Source organism: Lissotriton helveticus, chromosome 1_2 (genome assembly GCF_964261635.1).
Source record: "Lissotriton helveticus chromosome 1_2, aLisHel1.1, whole genome shotgun sequence".
Lineage (NCBI taxonomy): Eukaryota > Metazoa > Chordata > Amphibia > Caudata > Salamandridae > Lissotriton > Lissotriton helveticus.
The window spans coordinates 366,131,319-366,148,254 of record NC_136058.1 but is presented as its reverse complement, the minus strand read 5'-3'; the positions used below and the strand labels follow the sequence as shown (position 1 = coordinate 366,148,254).

Genomic DNA, 16,936 nt, shown 5'->3' with positions numbered 1-16,936 from the left:
GAGACACTGGCCGATCCTGACACTAGAATCGGATTTTAATCACATATTTGATCAAGCACCTCTTTTCACATATACACGTGGGAAAACCATAGGGGGAATTATCACACAATCTTCAAACCAATCCAACTCAACAATTTATAAAGGTACAGTTCCCTGCTGGAATTGCACAAACTGCAACAATGTGATTACAGGATTGAATATACCACATCCCATGAAAGGCCACAACATCAAATTAAAAGTGAATGCGACCTGTGACTCTACTAACATTATTTACCTATTGAAATGCCCTTGCAGGAAGGTATACGTGTGACAAACGGAAAGAAAACTCAAGACACAAGTAAATTAACATAAAAGTAATATAAGGACGAAACAACAGAAGTCAACTGTAACACAACATTTCATTGAAGCAAAACACAACATATGGCAATTGAAATTTTGCGACCTGGAAATTATTGAAAGGAGAGAAGGTAGAGATAACCGTACACATTTCCTACAGTGAGAAAACTACTGGATTCGACTTTTGAACTCACTTAAACCAAATGGGTTAAATGACCGAATTCTTTTTATAGACTTGCCAGGACTCTCTGATACATTTCCTTCATTTAATTTCGTTTCACCTTTATGTTTTAGTTGGCATATTGTTTGTACTTTATGGATTGCACTTTGTTTTGAACATGGGTTCCCAGTACTCTGGTAACAATATCATGTTGTGAAGATAGGACACACATGGTTATTACGAGTAATGTTCTCATTTTATGTTTGCTTATTGAATATGTGCCACCTTAGGTAAACTCGATTATGATTTGCGATGCATTATACACACCTAGTTACTTCAGTGGTATACATCACGATCTTTAACTACACCCACAGTCCACCTTTCTATGTTTAACACTCGTCGGAGATAGCGGGGAGTAGTCCGATGTCAATTATTTCAGGAAACACTAGGTCTCACTACAGGCGGCACCACCTTGCAGAACGCTACACGAGATTTGAGATAAGGCTACATACCAACAAAAGTAAGTTGCATCGCATATTGTGATTTATTTATTGTTCACTGAGCACAGTAAGCAGATATGGGCACATACAAGCATAGTAAAATTGAGCCGTCATACGTAATTAGACACTTTGGGGTCAATTAGGATGGCGGACGGATCGCCACCGCCTGTCGCCATCCTTGCCCGTCCGCCACCTATTTCCCCTCCGCCATATTACAATGGTGGACGGGACCGTGGCGGACGGGAAGACAGTCCGCCGCATTTCCGCCTCGGTTGCCTTGCGACCATGGTGGAAAAGCTCTAATATGGTGGCGGTGTCGATCAGACACCGCCAGCCATATTAGGATGTGCTGGGGGCTATGCATTTCCATGGCGGCAATGCCGTCACGAAAAGGCATACGGTCCTTGCTTTGGCGGCCCGTTGCGGGCCCCCAGGGTGAAGGGGGTGTGGGGGGTGCACATGGGGGGTACCTATGGTACCCCCTGCAGTTGCATGCACAATGCAGCAGGCACCGCGCGGTGCCTGCCGCTTTGTGCATGCAAATGCACAGGATGCATTTTTAACTTTGCGGCGGGTTCCGCTTAAAGCAGCACCCGCCGCAATGTTAAATATACGGGATGTGACCGCCAGGGTGGCGGTCACATCCTAATTACAACGGAGGGAATGCCACTGCCCCTGCGGATGGTCCCTCCACCTCGGGGCTGGCGGACGGACGCAGGTCCCTCCGCCATCATAATCGACCCCTTAAGCTTTAGCATGCAGCCACCACGAGTAAGATGATATCATTCCACAGCATGTAATTACACTTAATTTCATGACCATAACTTAACTACCGGTTATATTCACGCTCATAATGCGGTAATACATAGACAAATTATATATTACGAGCACATAAACTAACGAGTGTAGGAAGGTGGATATCTGACTATGGTTACCCCCAAACTTTTTGCCTGGTGTTTAGCTGGTTTTTGACGTTAGTTGGCCTGGGATCCTGCTATCCAGGGCCCCAGGCTAATTGCTCTCTCCTTAAAATGGACTCCATGTACCTTAGGTACATACACAATTGGAATTGGCACACCTTATTGGCCCCTGTAACAGTGTACCCAGGTACCCAGGGCATAGGTGCTTCCAAGGCCTACCAGGGGCTGCAGCATGTATTGTGCCACCCCTGGCCTGGCCTCCATATTTGACACAACTGGCTGATCACACAGCTGGGGTAAGTCGGTGTAACCACCCCTTACTTAGGTGTAGTATGCCTATACCTAACCTAAAATGGACACATATGTTCCTATCAGTCACTCCTATGGAAGGCCTCATCAATCCTGGAGGCAGAGTGCTTGGAAATATGTGAGATGGTGCTCTGGCATGAGCTGAGCCTGTCTGCAGCTTTCGGAACCATGTCCTTTAGCTGTTTCATGATCTTGCCATACCATATACTCTTAAGTGCATTATGAACCTCGCGGTTAAGTGCTATCTTAGGTTTGGCTTTATCAAAACATGTCGAGTAAGGTGTCATACGAATTGGAATACTACCCCCTCGCCAGTTCTGGCGACGGGGGTAGCATTCCACCCTTCTAGAGGGACACGACATGTACCTAGCCTGAACCCCGGTTAAAGTTAAACAGAGCCTTAGCATCTCAAAATGGATGCTGCCACCACAGACACAAGTCTGACCTCCTGCTGCTGGGAGTCCTTCCAGCGAGGGCAGCTTGGACAAAGGGTTTCCTGCCTGGGGAGGTGCTAGCACCACTCCAGACAGGATTTTGTGTATTGGGTAGGACAGGGCTGAAAAGAAACAGACATGCCTGGGGCACACAAGGTGTCCCTGTGCATAGGCCAGTTCAAACCGGTGCTGGGGCTTTCCAGCCCCAGTCCTGGCGCGAAACTGGACAAAGGAAAGGGGGTGTAACCACCCCCCTTCCTGGTTCCACCCAGAGGAGGGACCTAGTAGGTGATCCGGCCCCCCAGATTCGAATAAGAGTGGGAGCTGTGTCCTGAGACTTCAGATCATCCTGAATCAACTTGAAATACAGAAGAAGACTGGACTTCGACATTCTGCTGCACAGAAGACGGAAGAGAATCTCCCTTGTGGCCAAGGAGTGACCACCCTGTGAACACAGGCACCAACCAGCAACTCGACGTCTGTTTGCCGCCGCCTCCCGCCGGAGCCCGAGCCCAGAGCCTGACAAGACCCAGACTCCCAGACTTCTCACAGCCCGATCCACAGTCCCTGCAAAGAAGGGACCCGTGGAGGCACCGAGAGACGTGGGACCGGACATCTTGAAAGACCCCCAAGACGCTGACTGCGCAGCATCAGAGGCACCCTCGACGCTGTGCTTTGAGGTTTGAGAAGCCCTAACCTCGAGCAGCCTTTGCACCAAAGATCAGCCCCCCAGCATCTCCACGATCTGCGTGGGGCCCTTTTGCACCGTGCCACTCGACGCGCCATCCCGGCCACTTGCCACGTGGCTAGCGGCCATCTTGGCGACGAAACCTACAACTTTCACTGCAGGTCTGGTTGCTCCAGACTTGCCCTTGCTCCTGTGAAAAGGAGCACCCGCTCTGACCTTGCTGGTCCGAGTGACAAGCCTTTCTTGATTCCTGCGTGGCTTGCATTAGCCAAGGCCTGTTTGCTTCTATCAAGTCGCCGACACCGCCAACAGCGAGAAGCCTGCGTGGGACAGCTCGTGACCGACTCCTGGACGTCTTCGACCCCTCGTGTCCACGTGGCTGCAGAGAGAAGCTACACCTCGACGCCTGTTTGCACCCGACATCGCCTGGTTCCACTCTGGTTCCACGGTAGTCACTGGCTAGTGACTTTGAACATTGTCCCCTCTGCTTTCAGGTCTTCACCTCTTCAGATCCACCCTTGGATCCACCGGAACTCTTCACATCGAGCCGCCTGCAGCATCTTCAGCTCCAAGCACCATCGACCTGCGTGACGAAATCCGACACTACTTCGACCCTATGCACCCGCTTCCTGTGGGTGAGGTAACTCAGCTCCGCCGGTGTTCCCACACTGGTACACACCTCTAGTGTCTGTGTCTCAAGTTTCAGCTTTCTAGGTCACTCGGAAGGTTCCTTTATAACTAACTTTGTACTTTTTACGCACCATTGACATTGCATTGGTAAAGCGTGCACTTTCCGCACTGCTCCCGAGTCCTGCGGGCCTTTCCCGACTTCTTCACTGCTAGTCTCGAACAGCTCCAGCGATTCCCCAGGCCCTAGGCCTCTTCACTTTCCCCATAGTGGTTCTTATACCACTATTTTAGTATATGGTTTAGGTGGCCCCTAGGGCTCATCCATATTGTGCAACTTTTGTGTATTTAAACTGTGTTTTGTTTTAACGCATTTGCTTCTGTGCTCATAAAGAGTATCAGGGATATTTGTAGTAATAAATCTATATATATTTTCAATATATATCTGTGTGGTGTCCTTTCCTTTGGTATTCAAGGGATTGTGTATGGTAAAACAGCTTGCTTCACATGCCTTTACAGAGTTTAGCCTAAGACTGCTTAGTCCATGCTACCCCTAGGATAGCTTGTCTATAAGGTTGACTTTACAACCTGCACCATAAGGGTTGCTTGGCATGATACAAGGTGATCACTAGAACTAGTGAGCATCATATATCAGGCCAACTTCTCACATTGGTGAGCAGCGGATTGGGATTTGAGCTTGCTGTTGTTTTACCATTACAATCTTTGAAAATATCATTTGAAAGATCATACAGGTACCTGATAGGTACACTAAAACAAGACTAGATATACTTAAGTTCTACTGAACTTAGTTGTTGTAGAGGATAGGGAGTAGCACACCCTGACTACAACTACTAGATAGGTTTTGTAGGAAAACACCAGTGTAGGTAGATTGCAACACATCCACCACACTAGAGCAATGTCTGGAACAGAGGGATCCAATGGAACCACCTCTGTTGAGAGTGACCCTCCAAGGGCACCATCCAAATTTGCTACCTTTCCATTTAAGGAACTGAGGCAACTGTGTTCCATGAGAGGAATCAAAACAGGTCCTTCTCCTACAGCAGGACACCTCAGAGAGCTGTTAGACCAGTCTGAAGCTCTAAGGGACTCCAAACCAGGCCCCTCAGGGACTGGAGATGGAGGATCCCCCACTGAAGATGATAACTCTGATGCCCCTGCCCCTGTCGTCCAGATAGATGAGGAAAACCAGACCCCTGGGAATACTCAGCCTGAGGAAGAAGAAGAGGAGGAGGAGGAGGAAGAAAGTGATTCTGATGATGGGACTAGCCAGGTGTTAGTCAGCAGGCTTAACCAGGCTAACTTAAGCTTATTTGGGACTGAAGGTGGGTCCAACCCATTCACACCCCCAAATGGACTTAACCAGGAGCATAGGAGGAGGAGGAATCACTCAGGTGAATCCAATACTTCCCATGTTTCTAGAGGTTCTCATGGCAACTCCAGAAGGGAGTTGACTAGCCCTCAGAGAAGGGAACATGAAGCCAAAATGAGAGAGGCTGAACTTAGGATCCAGAGACAAGAATTAGAAGTTGCCCTGGCCAAAGAGAAACTTGCTAGAGCAAGGCAGCCTAGAGAGAGTGGATCAGATTCCACTGGTGGCAGCACTATCCCTAAGGATAAAGACAGGTCCTATGACAATAGAAACCTGAGTAAGATTGTGCCCCCCTACAAAGCTGGGGATGATATCCACAAGTGGATGACTGCACTTGAGAGAGCTTGCAAAGTACAGCAGGTCCCTCAGGAGCAGTGGGCAGCAATCTTGTGGCTCTCCTTTGAAGGTAGAGGCCGAGACAGACTCCTCACAGTTAGTGATGGGGATTCTAGAAACTACCTGGTCCTGAAGAGTGCTCTGATTGATGGGTTAGGCTTAACCACTGAACAGTACAGGTTAATGTTCAGAGATACCCAGAAGACACAGACTCAGGACTGGTCTGAATTTGTTGAATGTGCCACTAAGGCTCTGGAGGGCTGGTTGCTGGGAAGTAAGGTTACTGACTATACAGGATTGTATAATTTAATTATGAGAGAGCAAATCTTAAGTAATTGTCAAAATCAGCTTCTACATCAGCACCTGGTTGACTCTGATCTGACCTCCCCACAAGAATTGGGTAGGAGGGCAGACAAATGGGTCAGAATCAGGATCAGGCCTAAGAACCAGGGTGGTGACCAAAAGAAAGAGACTACCAAGCCTCAAGAGAAGGGTGGGGATAAAAGTAAGGAAAAGACTTCCCCAGGGCCCCAAAACTCCAAGGATGGGGGTGGGTCCCAAGACACTTCTTCAACCCAGAAAAAGCATTATTGTCATGTCTGTAAACAGGTTGGGCATTACAAAACAGACAGCTGTTGTCCCAAGAATGGCAATAAAGAGAATATACCTCCAAAGCCAGCTCCAACACCTCCTGTTACTGTCAGCAGTAATCCCCCAGGAAGTGGGAGCACACCCAGGAATCTGGGTGGGTTTACTTTTGGAGGACAGGTGGATTCTGGCCTAACCAGGTCCCCTACCTCAGATACTCTTGTCTATGAGACTGGCATGGGGTTTGCCAATTTCACTGCTTGCTCAAACACTTTGAGCAAGTATAGACAGGAGCCCCTCATCAATGGCTTGAAAGTTGAGGCCTTTAGAGACACAGGGGCTAGCATCACCATGTTGGCTGAATGTCTAGTCCCCTCAAGGCAACTTTTACCTGATGCCACATATCAGGTGACAAACATTGATGGAATAGAAACCAATCACCCCATGGCAGTAGTAAATCTTAGCTGGGGAGGTGTCACTGGCCCAAAGAGAGTGGCAGTGTCATCAAACTTGCCTGTAGATTGTCTACTGGGGAATGATTTAGAAATCTCAGCCTGGGCTGAGGTGGAACAAGAAACCCATTCTAGAATGGTAAATCTCCATGGAAAGGTTAGTGGGGCTGTGATGGCTACAGCCCCAATACAAGATGTCCTTCCTGAAAAGGTTGGCAGGGCTGAGCAAACCTCAGCCCCATCTTTAGCTAACTTCCCTCCTGAAAAGATTAGCAGGGCTGTGATGGTAACAGCCCATACCCAAACTGAGTCTCCTCCTGAAAAGGTTGGTGGGGCTGTGATGGCCACAGCCCAAACTCAAACTGGTACATGTGTTGTGAAGCCCGAAAAGATGGATCACTCCACACAAACAGAGAGCATTGAGGAGGAAGAGAAATCTCCCTCCCACCAGACTTTAGGAAAGGATCAGCCTCCTCAGGGAACTGATCTTACCCCTGATGAAGGAACTGTCCCAGAGGTTGTTAGGCCTGGCCTGACAGAGCCTCTGATGACAGTGGACCCTTCTCAGGTGGGACCCAGTCTGGAGCAGGTATCCTGCCCCTCTCTACCTTGCCTTACTCAGCCCAGGGCTGCAGAGGACAAGAAGGACAGTGAGCCCCAAAGGGCCCCCTGTCAACTAAAGCACCCCCATCAACAGATTAGGGGCACCGAAACTAGTAGCCCTAGTGAGGTGAAAACTTTAAAAACTCCTGAGGGAGCCCCCTTAAAAGTAGTTAGGGACCTCCCACAGATGGATTCTGTTGGGCACAGCCAAACCTGGGGCCCCAAGGCCCCAAACCTGACCTGTCCCTCCAGTAAGCCAACAAGAGGGACCCAGCCTCCAGCTTTAGGTAGCCGGAGGTTGACCCTGAGAGCACAGTGCAACTCAGTCAAAGAAAGAAAGGCACACATGGTGGGGAGTGATTGGAGGAAGCTGAGTCCTACAGAGGAATCTCACTTCAGTACTCCATCCCAACACCAGCCTTTGACTTTGCAAAGACACACCACAGGTAGAGATTCCCTATGGTGGAGACCCTCAGATACCCTTAGGGTGAGGGATTGCTTAGTGGACCATGAGACAGGGGGTAACCAAGCCAGAGCTGGTACTTCCTTATATGGCCACTTAGGCAATATAGGCTTACCTGGTCAAGGATAGCCTTATCTCCTTTCGTTTGGGGGGGGTTATGTAGGAAGGTGGATATCTGACTATGGTTACCCCCAAACTTTTTGCCTGGTGTTTAGCTGGTTTTTGACGTTAGTTGGCCTGGGATCCTGCTATCCAGGGCCCCAGGCTAATTGCTCTCTCCTTAAAATGGACTCCATGTACCTTAGGTACATACACAATTGGAATTGGCACACCTTATTGGCCCCTGTAACAGTGTACCCAGGTACCCAGGGCATAGGTGCTTCCAAGGCCTACCAGGGGCTGCAGCATGTATTGTGCCACCCCTGGCCTGGCCTCCATATTTGACACAACTGGCTGATCACACAGCTGGGGTAAGTCGGTGTAACCACCCCTTACTTAGGTGTAGTATGCCTATACCTAACCTAAAATGGACACATATGTTCCTATCAGTCACTCCTATGGAAGGCCTCATCAATCCTGGAGGCAGAGTGCTTGGAAATATGTGAGATGGTGCTCTGGCATGAGCTGAGCCTGTCTGCAGCTTTCGGAACCATGTCCTTTAGCTGTTTCATGATATTGCCATACCATATACTCTTAAGTGCATTATGAACCTCGCGGTTAAATGCTATCTTAGGTTTGGCTTTATCAAAACATGTCGAGTAAGGTGTCATACGAATTGGAATACTACCCCCTCGCCAGTTCTGGCGACGGGGTTAGCATTCCACCCTTCTAGAGGGACACGACATGTACCTAGCCTGAACCCCGGTTAAAGTTAAACAGAGCCTTAGCATCTCAAAATGGATGCTGCCACCACAGACACAAGTCTGACCTCCTGCTGCTGGGAGTCCTTCCAGCGAGGGCAGCTTGGACAAAGGGTTTCCTGCCTGGGGAGGTGCTAGCACCACTCCAGACAGGATTTTGTGTATTGGGTAGGACAGGGCTGAAAAGAAACAGACATGCCTGGGGCACACAAGGTGTCCCTGTGCATAGGCCAGTTCAAACCGGTGCTGGGGCTTTCCAGCCCCAGTCCTGGCGTGAAACTGGACAAAGGAAAGGGGGTGTAACCACCCCCCTTCCTGGTTCCACCCAGAGGAGGGACCTAGTAGGTGATCCGGCCCCCCAGATTCGAATAAGAGTGGGAGCTGTGTCCTGAGACTTCAGATCATCCTGAATCAACTTGAAATACAGAAGAAGACTGGACTTCGACATTCTGCTGCACAGAAGACGGAAGAGAATCTCCCTTGTGGCCAAGGAGTGACCACCCTGTGAACACAGGCACCAACCAGCAACTCGACGTCTGCTTTGCCGCCGCCTCCCGCCGGAGCCCGAGCCCAGAGCCTGACAAGACCCAGACTCCCAGACTTCTCACAGCCCGATCCACAGTCCCTGCAAAGAAGGGACCCGTGGAGGCACCGAGAGACGTGGGACCGGACATCTTGAAAGACCCCCGAGACGCTGACTGCGCAGCATCAGAGGCACCCTCGACGCTGTGCTTTGGGGTTTGAGAAGCCCTAACCTCGAGCAGCCTTTGCACCAAAGATCAGCCCCCCAGCATCTCCACGATCTGCGTGGGGCCCTTTTGCACCGTGCCACTCGACGCGTCATCCCGGCCACTTGCCACGTGGCTAGCGGCCATCTTGGCGACGAAACCTACAACTTTCACTGCAGGTCTGGTTGCTCCAGACTTGCCCTTGCTCCTGTGAAAAGGAGCACCCGCTCTGACCTTGCTGGTCCGAGTGACAAGCCTTTCTTGATTCCTGCGTGGCTTGCATTAGCCAAGGCCTGTTTGCTTCTATCAAGTCGCCGACACCGCCAACAGCGAGAAGCCTGCGTGGGACAGCTCGTGACCGACTCCTGGACGTCTTCGACCCCTCGTGTCCACGTGGCTGCAGAGAGAAGCTACACCTCGACGCCTGTTTGCACCCGACATCGCCTGGTTCCACTCTGGTTCCACGGTAGTCACTGGCTAGTGACTTTGAACATTGTCCCCTCTGCTTTCAGGTCTTCACCTCTTCAGATCCACCCTTGGATCCACCGGAACTCTTCACATCGAGCCGCCTGCAGCATCTTCAGCTCCAAGCACCATCGACCTGCGTGACGAAACCCGACACTACTTCGACCCTATGCACCCGCTTCCTGTGGGTGAGGTAACTCAGCTCCGCCGGTGTTCCCACACTGGTACACACCTCTAGTGTCTGTGTCTCAAGTTTCAGCTTTCTAGGTCACTCAGAAGGTTCCTTTATAACTAACTTTGTACTTTTTACGCACCATTGACATTGCATTGGTAAAGCGTGCACTTTCCGCACTGCTCCCGAGTCCTGCGGGCCTTTCCCGACTTCTTCACTGCTAGTCCCGAACAGCTCCAGTGATTCCCCAGGCCCTAGGCCTCTTCACTTTCCCCATAGTGGTTCTTATACCACTATTTTAGTATATGGTTTAGGTGGCCCCTAGGGCTCATCCATATTGTGCAACTTTTGTGTATTTAAACTGTGTTTTGTTTTAACGCATTTGCTTCTGTGCTCATAAAGAGTATCAGGGATATTTGTAGTAATAAATCTATATATATTTTCAATATATATCTGTGTGGTGTCCTTTCATTTGGTATTCAAGGGATTGTGTATGGTAAAACAGCTTGCTTCACATGCCTTTACAGAGTTTAGCCTAAGACTCCTTAGTCCATGCTACCCCTAGGATAGCTTGTCTATAAGGTTGACTTTACAACCTGCACCATAAGGGTTGCTTGGCATGATACAAGGTGATCACTAGAACTAGTGAGCATCATATATCAGGCCAACTTCTCACAACGAGCACCAGAGACATGACGATACATATAGAGGATATGAATCACTTCAAGCACTATTCACCGTCCTATGGTTCACTAAGCATGTGATATTTCACTCGCATTTAAAGCACCTGGTCACGTCTTTAAATGGAATTTAAATTTAAATAGCAGTTCTTACCCAGTATATTGAGCCATGGTTATCATTATTTTCAGACTGTCCCCAGATGAAGGCCTGCTTGGCTGAAATGCATCGGGACCTATGAGATGAATGTTGGGATATGTAGTGATGAAACTACAAAACAAAGTTTACAAAAGGAAACATCAAGCATAAACTAAATAACTATGAATCACTGGGTTTAAGTGTATTCATTCACCAACAGAGATTAAAATGAGTAACCTCTAAACAAGAGGTCAACACACTTGTGCACAGGGGACATACCCCACTTCAGTGGAGATGCAGCCTACCTATAACCTGCTATAATGCCAGCATGCTGCCTCATAGCCACTTCAGAGTGCTTTTGAAATCAGCTAGAATGATGTGTCGGCTAAAACCCTTACCTTCGATGTAATATTTTGCAAGAAGGTTGACATGGGCGTGCATTGAAACCTTAGGAAAAGCGCCAGCAGAAATAATTAACCTTTCATTTTTATTTAATTCACAGATCCTCAAGAGACACAATACAATGTCTCAAGCTGACGGGCAGTGAAAAGCTGAGGGTAACACATACTATGCAATACCACGTGAGGGCGAAGAGAAAGGGAACCAGAGGAGCAAAAGGGGGCAGGTGCAAAAAGAGATGCTGAACAAGCAGTGTTGTAAGGATGCAGTACTACAGGCTGTCACGTGTCCCTTGGGACATTGTTTGGCCACATATGGTACTGCACCCTACAACATAAGTAGGCAGTGGTGAGAGCTGCCCACAGGTGAGCTGGGGATGCCGGTTCAAGCCTGCTGTGAGGCTCAACATCATGTTATAATGGGCTGATTATTTAATTTCCCGGAGCCCATGGCTAGGTGCACTATATAAATAAAAGTGTGTGCTTGTAAAGTAAAAAAGGAAAATGAGCAAAACAGCAGTGGTCTCAGAGAGGTGGTGGGGGCCTGAGAACAGCGTTGTGGGAGGGGTAAGGGGGAGGCATGGGGAAATTAAGGGATATGAAGCAAAGCAGTGTTGAGGAAGGAGTGAGGGGGGCATGCAGATAAAGGGAAGGCAAACAAATAATACGAAAGATGTTTCACTGCACAAGTAAGCAGGACAGTTACCAAGCAAAGAGGCAGGCCAACTAAAAAAAGAGTCTATCTAAGTATAAATAACCTGAACAGTAAGAATACATGTAAGAGGGGCAGTCCTCATGGGAGAATATAAGCTTCAAAAAGGAGGGACTACTAGGTGTATTCACTAATGAATAACCAATATTGGGTGAACATATGGATATATAGTGAATATATGGTGAGATGATGTGGTCTCACAGCTAGACTGCCGAATTTGGAGTTGGGAAACCAAGGTTCGCGCCTCGGTGTTGACTCCACATCCTGTGATTCTCAGTAAATCACTTAATCACCCTGTGCCAACCAATAAAAAATGAATGTGTCCTTGTGTAATAAAACTGCTGCTCATGTAAAGAGCTCCAGAGTACGTGCTATATAAATCCGCAAAAAAAATATATATCTAAAGGACAGCAATAGGAACTGTAGGGACTCTATCTATTCGTGGCCCACCAGACTCACGGGCCACGGACCCCGGTCACACACACACACAAGGAGGGGACACTTCACTCAGCTTGGCAGGTACGGACCGGAAGTCACGAGCGACTCCGGTCCCTTTATTTAAAGCCTTCTGGCCACGCCTGGCCAGAAGGTGCTACAATGTGTGGATGTGTTTCCGGGCCTCAGCCGAGACCCGCGAAACACTAGAGCGCTACATCCCATTCCAACTTGGTCCCTTGTTTATTCTTGGGACAGGACTGTCAAAAGTCAACACACAAAATCAGCAAGTTTTACACTGGGTCTAGGGTTGGGTCTTAGATGGTAGCTCTCACCTCCCCTGGTTGCTTGTGACCCAGGCTGTGTTCCTCTCATCGGTTCAGATGCTCTCTCTCTGTCCGTTGCGTGGATGTTGCCGTTATCTTGCTCCGACCTCTCTGTTTCCTGTGTCTCACTATCTTGTCGGGTGTCCTGGCTCGCTGGGATGCGCTTGAACCAAGATATATTTCGGGTTACTACTTCGTCATTTCTCTGTGCTGTCACGGCCGTACCCTTTGTCGTCTTGATGACCCACGGGTCAACCTCGTAGGGTGTACGGAACTTGCCTCCCGGTCTTCTGGCTCGCATCAGCGCCGTGTCCCCTGGGCAGAGCTCTCTGTCTTGAGCCCTCCTCCGGTAACTGGCCCTTTCATTGGTCTGTCGCCGTCGTTCTTGGGTGGCCGCCGGTCGGTATGGCGCCACTTTCCAATTGTCCGCCATGGGCAGTCGATCCCTCCTTGGTCCGGCAAACATCAACGACCATGGGGACCTTTGGGTTGTGCTATGTGGGGTGCTCCGATATTCTCGCAGAAACAGTTGCAGTGCTAATTCGGGGTCCTTGCCCTCGACCATGGCGATTCGTAGGGTTTTGTTGACTGTCCTCATAAAACGCTCGGCCTCCCCATTCGCCTGTGGCCATTGCGGAGTGATTCTGTGATGTTTTATACCCAGTTCCTTTACAAATTCCTTGAACTCAGCTCCTTGGAATGGCGGGCCATTGTCCGTTTTGATTCTTCGGGGAATGCCAAACAGCGCGAAAGTTTTACTAAGCAGCGGGTGGATGTTTGCGAAACTTGTGGATGCAGCCAGCTCCACCACGGGGTACTTGGTGTAACTATCCACCATCACTACTGTCACTCTCCCATCCGGGAAACTACCAAAGTCTAGGCTGATCCAGCTCCATGGAGATGGTGATGGCTCCTCCGTGATGACCGGGGCTGGCGACTCTGGTGTGCTCGTGAGCTGACACGCTCGGCAGTTTTTTACCACGCTGTCTACCTTTTCGTCCATGTAAGGGAACCATACCTTTTCCCTCATTCTCGCCTTCATTCTTCTGGTCCCTTGGTGTCCCTCATGTGCTAGCAGGGTTGCTTGGTCTTGGAGTGTCACTGGGATGACTATCCGCGACCCTCTCAGGATTAGTCCATTGCTGGCTTTGCTCAGTTCGTTGTGCACTCGCCAAATTTGAGACAGTCGGTTTCGGTCAGTTTCACTCCAGTCGCTTACGTTGCGCAGGAAACTCTCCCAGGATCCTGAGTCTAGGGCCGCTGCCACTCTCACCATCGTGGCGTCATGCTCATATTGACTCACAATATCTTCGGCCACCAGTGCACGGGGACACGCCAGCTGTGATATCATGTCTACAAACTGGTTGTATTGCTTTGTCTATGTGTAGCTTGACAGGCGGTCGTTTGATGGTGCCCAGACCGTTGAATAGCGAGGGGAATCTTTGTAGGAGCTCTTCGGTGTGTAGCGCCTTCACTATGTTTGCAAATGCTATCAATTTGAGGTCTTCGGCGGTATGGCTTCCTATGAGTAGATCCGCTTCTCGATCTATTACGTGAAACGTAGTGGTGATCTCCTGTCCCTCTGCTCTTACTTGCACAGTCATCCTTCCTTTGAGGGGTAAAGGTTTCGTGCTCCCATATGTGAGGATGCGTGCTTTCGATGGCAGTAGTTCCGGTCTTGGTCTCAAAGCGTTGTAGTGCTGACACCCCATCACATTGATCGTTGCCCCGGTGTCTATGACACCTGTTACTGTTGATCCATCGATCTGTATTTCGCACTTAGGTTGTGGTCTCCGTCTTCTCTTCAACTCGCTGACAAATGAGACATAATAACACTCATCGTCTTCATCCGTTGACGATTCATCTGGGTATTGTGGATGTCGGGGCTGTGGTCTGTTGCCCGTTGCAGCCGATTTCTCACGGGAATCTTCTAGCGTCAGTTGTCTGACTGCCCTGTTTGGAGTTTTCTTCCCTGCCGATTCCCGACCTCTGAACGTTCCTCTGGCACCCCCTCTGCAGACGCTTGCGAAATGGTTCATTCCGCCACACTTGGCGCATGCTTTACCACGTGCCGGACAGCCATTTTGACTGTGTTCCTCATATCCGCATGCTCCACACGGGGCTTGTCGCTGCGTTCGGGTAGGCCATCTTCCTCTGCCCCTGTTGTTGCTGCTTTTCATCGCGTCCACTCTTTCTGTCTTCACCGTCACTTCATGGCTGGTGGATGGGTTTATAGCTTCCTCCATCGCGGTGGCACGAGCATCCGACAGTTCGTGTGACCTGGCGAGCATCAGAATTTCGTCCAGCGTAATGCGCGACTGTCGCAAAATTAGTGTCCTCAAATGCTTACTTCTACAGCCCTGGATCAGTTGCGCCGTCACTTCCTTCGTTTGATCGTCGTCCGGGCAGGTGCTTATCATCTCCCTGAGTCTTGCATGGAACGCATCCATGGTCTCACCTTCTCGCTGTTTGGACTGTCTGAATTTGAATCGTTCGTAATGGGGATTTAACTGGGGGTCGAAATGGTCATTCAGCGCTTGTACCGCTGCGTTGTAGTCTGTAGCTGCTCCTGTATTTGGTAGATGCGTGAACAACTTGTGGAGTTCATCTCCTCCAAAATGCAGCAAAAGGGAGCGTTTCACCTCCTCGTCCTTCTCACGCGTCGCCGTGAAGTAATTGTTCAGGCGGCGCAGCCACATCGCCCATCTCGGTGCAGCGGTATTTGGCTCAATGTGGGCACTAAATGGCGGCAAGGGGTTGATTTGTGAGTGTGGGGAATGTTGGACGACTGTCCCCACAGCTTGCTGTGCCACTGTTCCTGCCACTGCTGCCGGTTGCGCAGCCTGTGGTGTCCCCCCTGTCGCTCCCCCTTCTTGTCCTGACATGTTAGTGTTTTCGACAGGTGACGTACTCCCCTCCTGGTATGACTGTCTTCTACGTATTGCCTTGCTCCCTGTTTACTACTTGTTCTTTGTTGGCCCCAATGTAGTTGATACTGTAGACAAAATGTTATTTAGTGATGTCCGGATTGGCTGTGCCAATGCTTGATGGAAAATATTTTTTTTTTTTTTTCCAAAAATGTCATTTAATATACATTCTTGTCGATTGGATGCGCCAAGGCTTGATTCACAGTCAGTTCCCCGCTTAGCCGGGCTTCCCCCAGCGATTTAGAACCTCTATTCCTCACCGTGAGGACACACGCCGCACTCGCGGCCTTCAGGGACGTTTTCGCGCCACACAGGCGCCGGGCCGCTCCAGCCGTCTCTTCTGCGCATGCGCGCCTCTTCCGATGCAGACGCAGGCCGTCCTAGGCCCAGTGTGCGCACAGGGTGACTCCACAGCGCATGCGCGAACCACACGAGGCCGCCGAAAGCCTTCCCAGGCCCGACACTCGCTCCACACAGACAGCGCCGGTCCCTGATGCAGCTCCTCACACGCTGCTTACCGGCCCAGTTCCGCGCCGCCTTCACTTCCCCGGCACAGCCGGGCCTCCGCAGGTCGACACGAAGCAGGTAGGCGCGACGCGCTTCCAGACGCGCTGCTCCGCCGCAGGGCTCACGGGCTCACCACACCAGTGCCCGCCCTCGTCGCCAGTGTAGGGACTCTATCTATTCGTGGCCCACCAGACTCACGGGCCACGGACCCCGGTCACACACACACACAAGGAGGGGACACTTCACTCAGCTTGGCAGGTACGGACCGGAAGTCACGAGCGACTCCGGTCCCTTTATTTAAAGCCTTCTGGCCACGCCTGGCCAGAAGGTGCTACAATGTGTGGATGTGTTTCCGGGCCTCAGCCGAGACCCGCGAAACACTAGAGCGCTACAGGAACCAATGAAAAAGATGGGTGTTTTTTGAAGTTCATATCCTAGATACAGTATGTCTCGAAGACGCTGTCTCGGCGAGACCTAAAAATGAACCTTGGCTGGCAATAAAAGTCCTTTATGTAATAGACCAACCATACACTTTTTTACTGAATTTCTTACAGACAAACACAATGAACGCTTTCAAGAGCCGCGCTTTGTTAGTACTTGAATGTTTTTGACCTACGGACCCAAGACCACTGCCCCTAAGTGCAACACCGACCTAGAACGCCTGGCTGAATGACAGAAAGAATGTCATGCTCTGTAAATATGTAATATATAATTGTCCAACCCTAATCACTTTTTAAGATGTAATATTGAGTGATTTACAGTTTGTATATATGCAGCTCTAACC

The 16,936-nt window shown here is 49.9% G+C and overlaps 1 long non-coding RNA gene across 1 annotated transcript in view; it reads right to left on the bottom strand.

Annotated features, from left to right (window-relative positions):
* Positions 1-16,936, bottom strand: part of LOC144805856 (uncharacterized) — a 106,707-nt gene that overhangs the window by 89,479 nt on the left and 292 nt on the right. Inside the window, exon 2 of the long non-coding RNA XR_013605615.1 lies at positions 10,866-10,944. This is a non-coding gene — a long non-coding RNA (uncharacterized LOC144805856). The remainder of the gene's footprint in view (positions 1-10,865; positions 10,945-16,936) is intronic.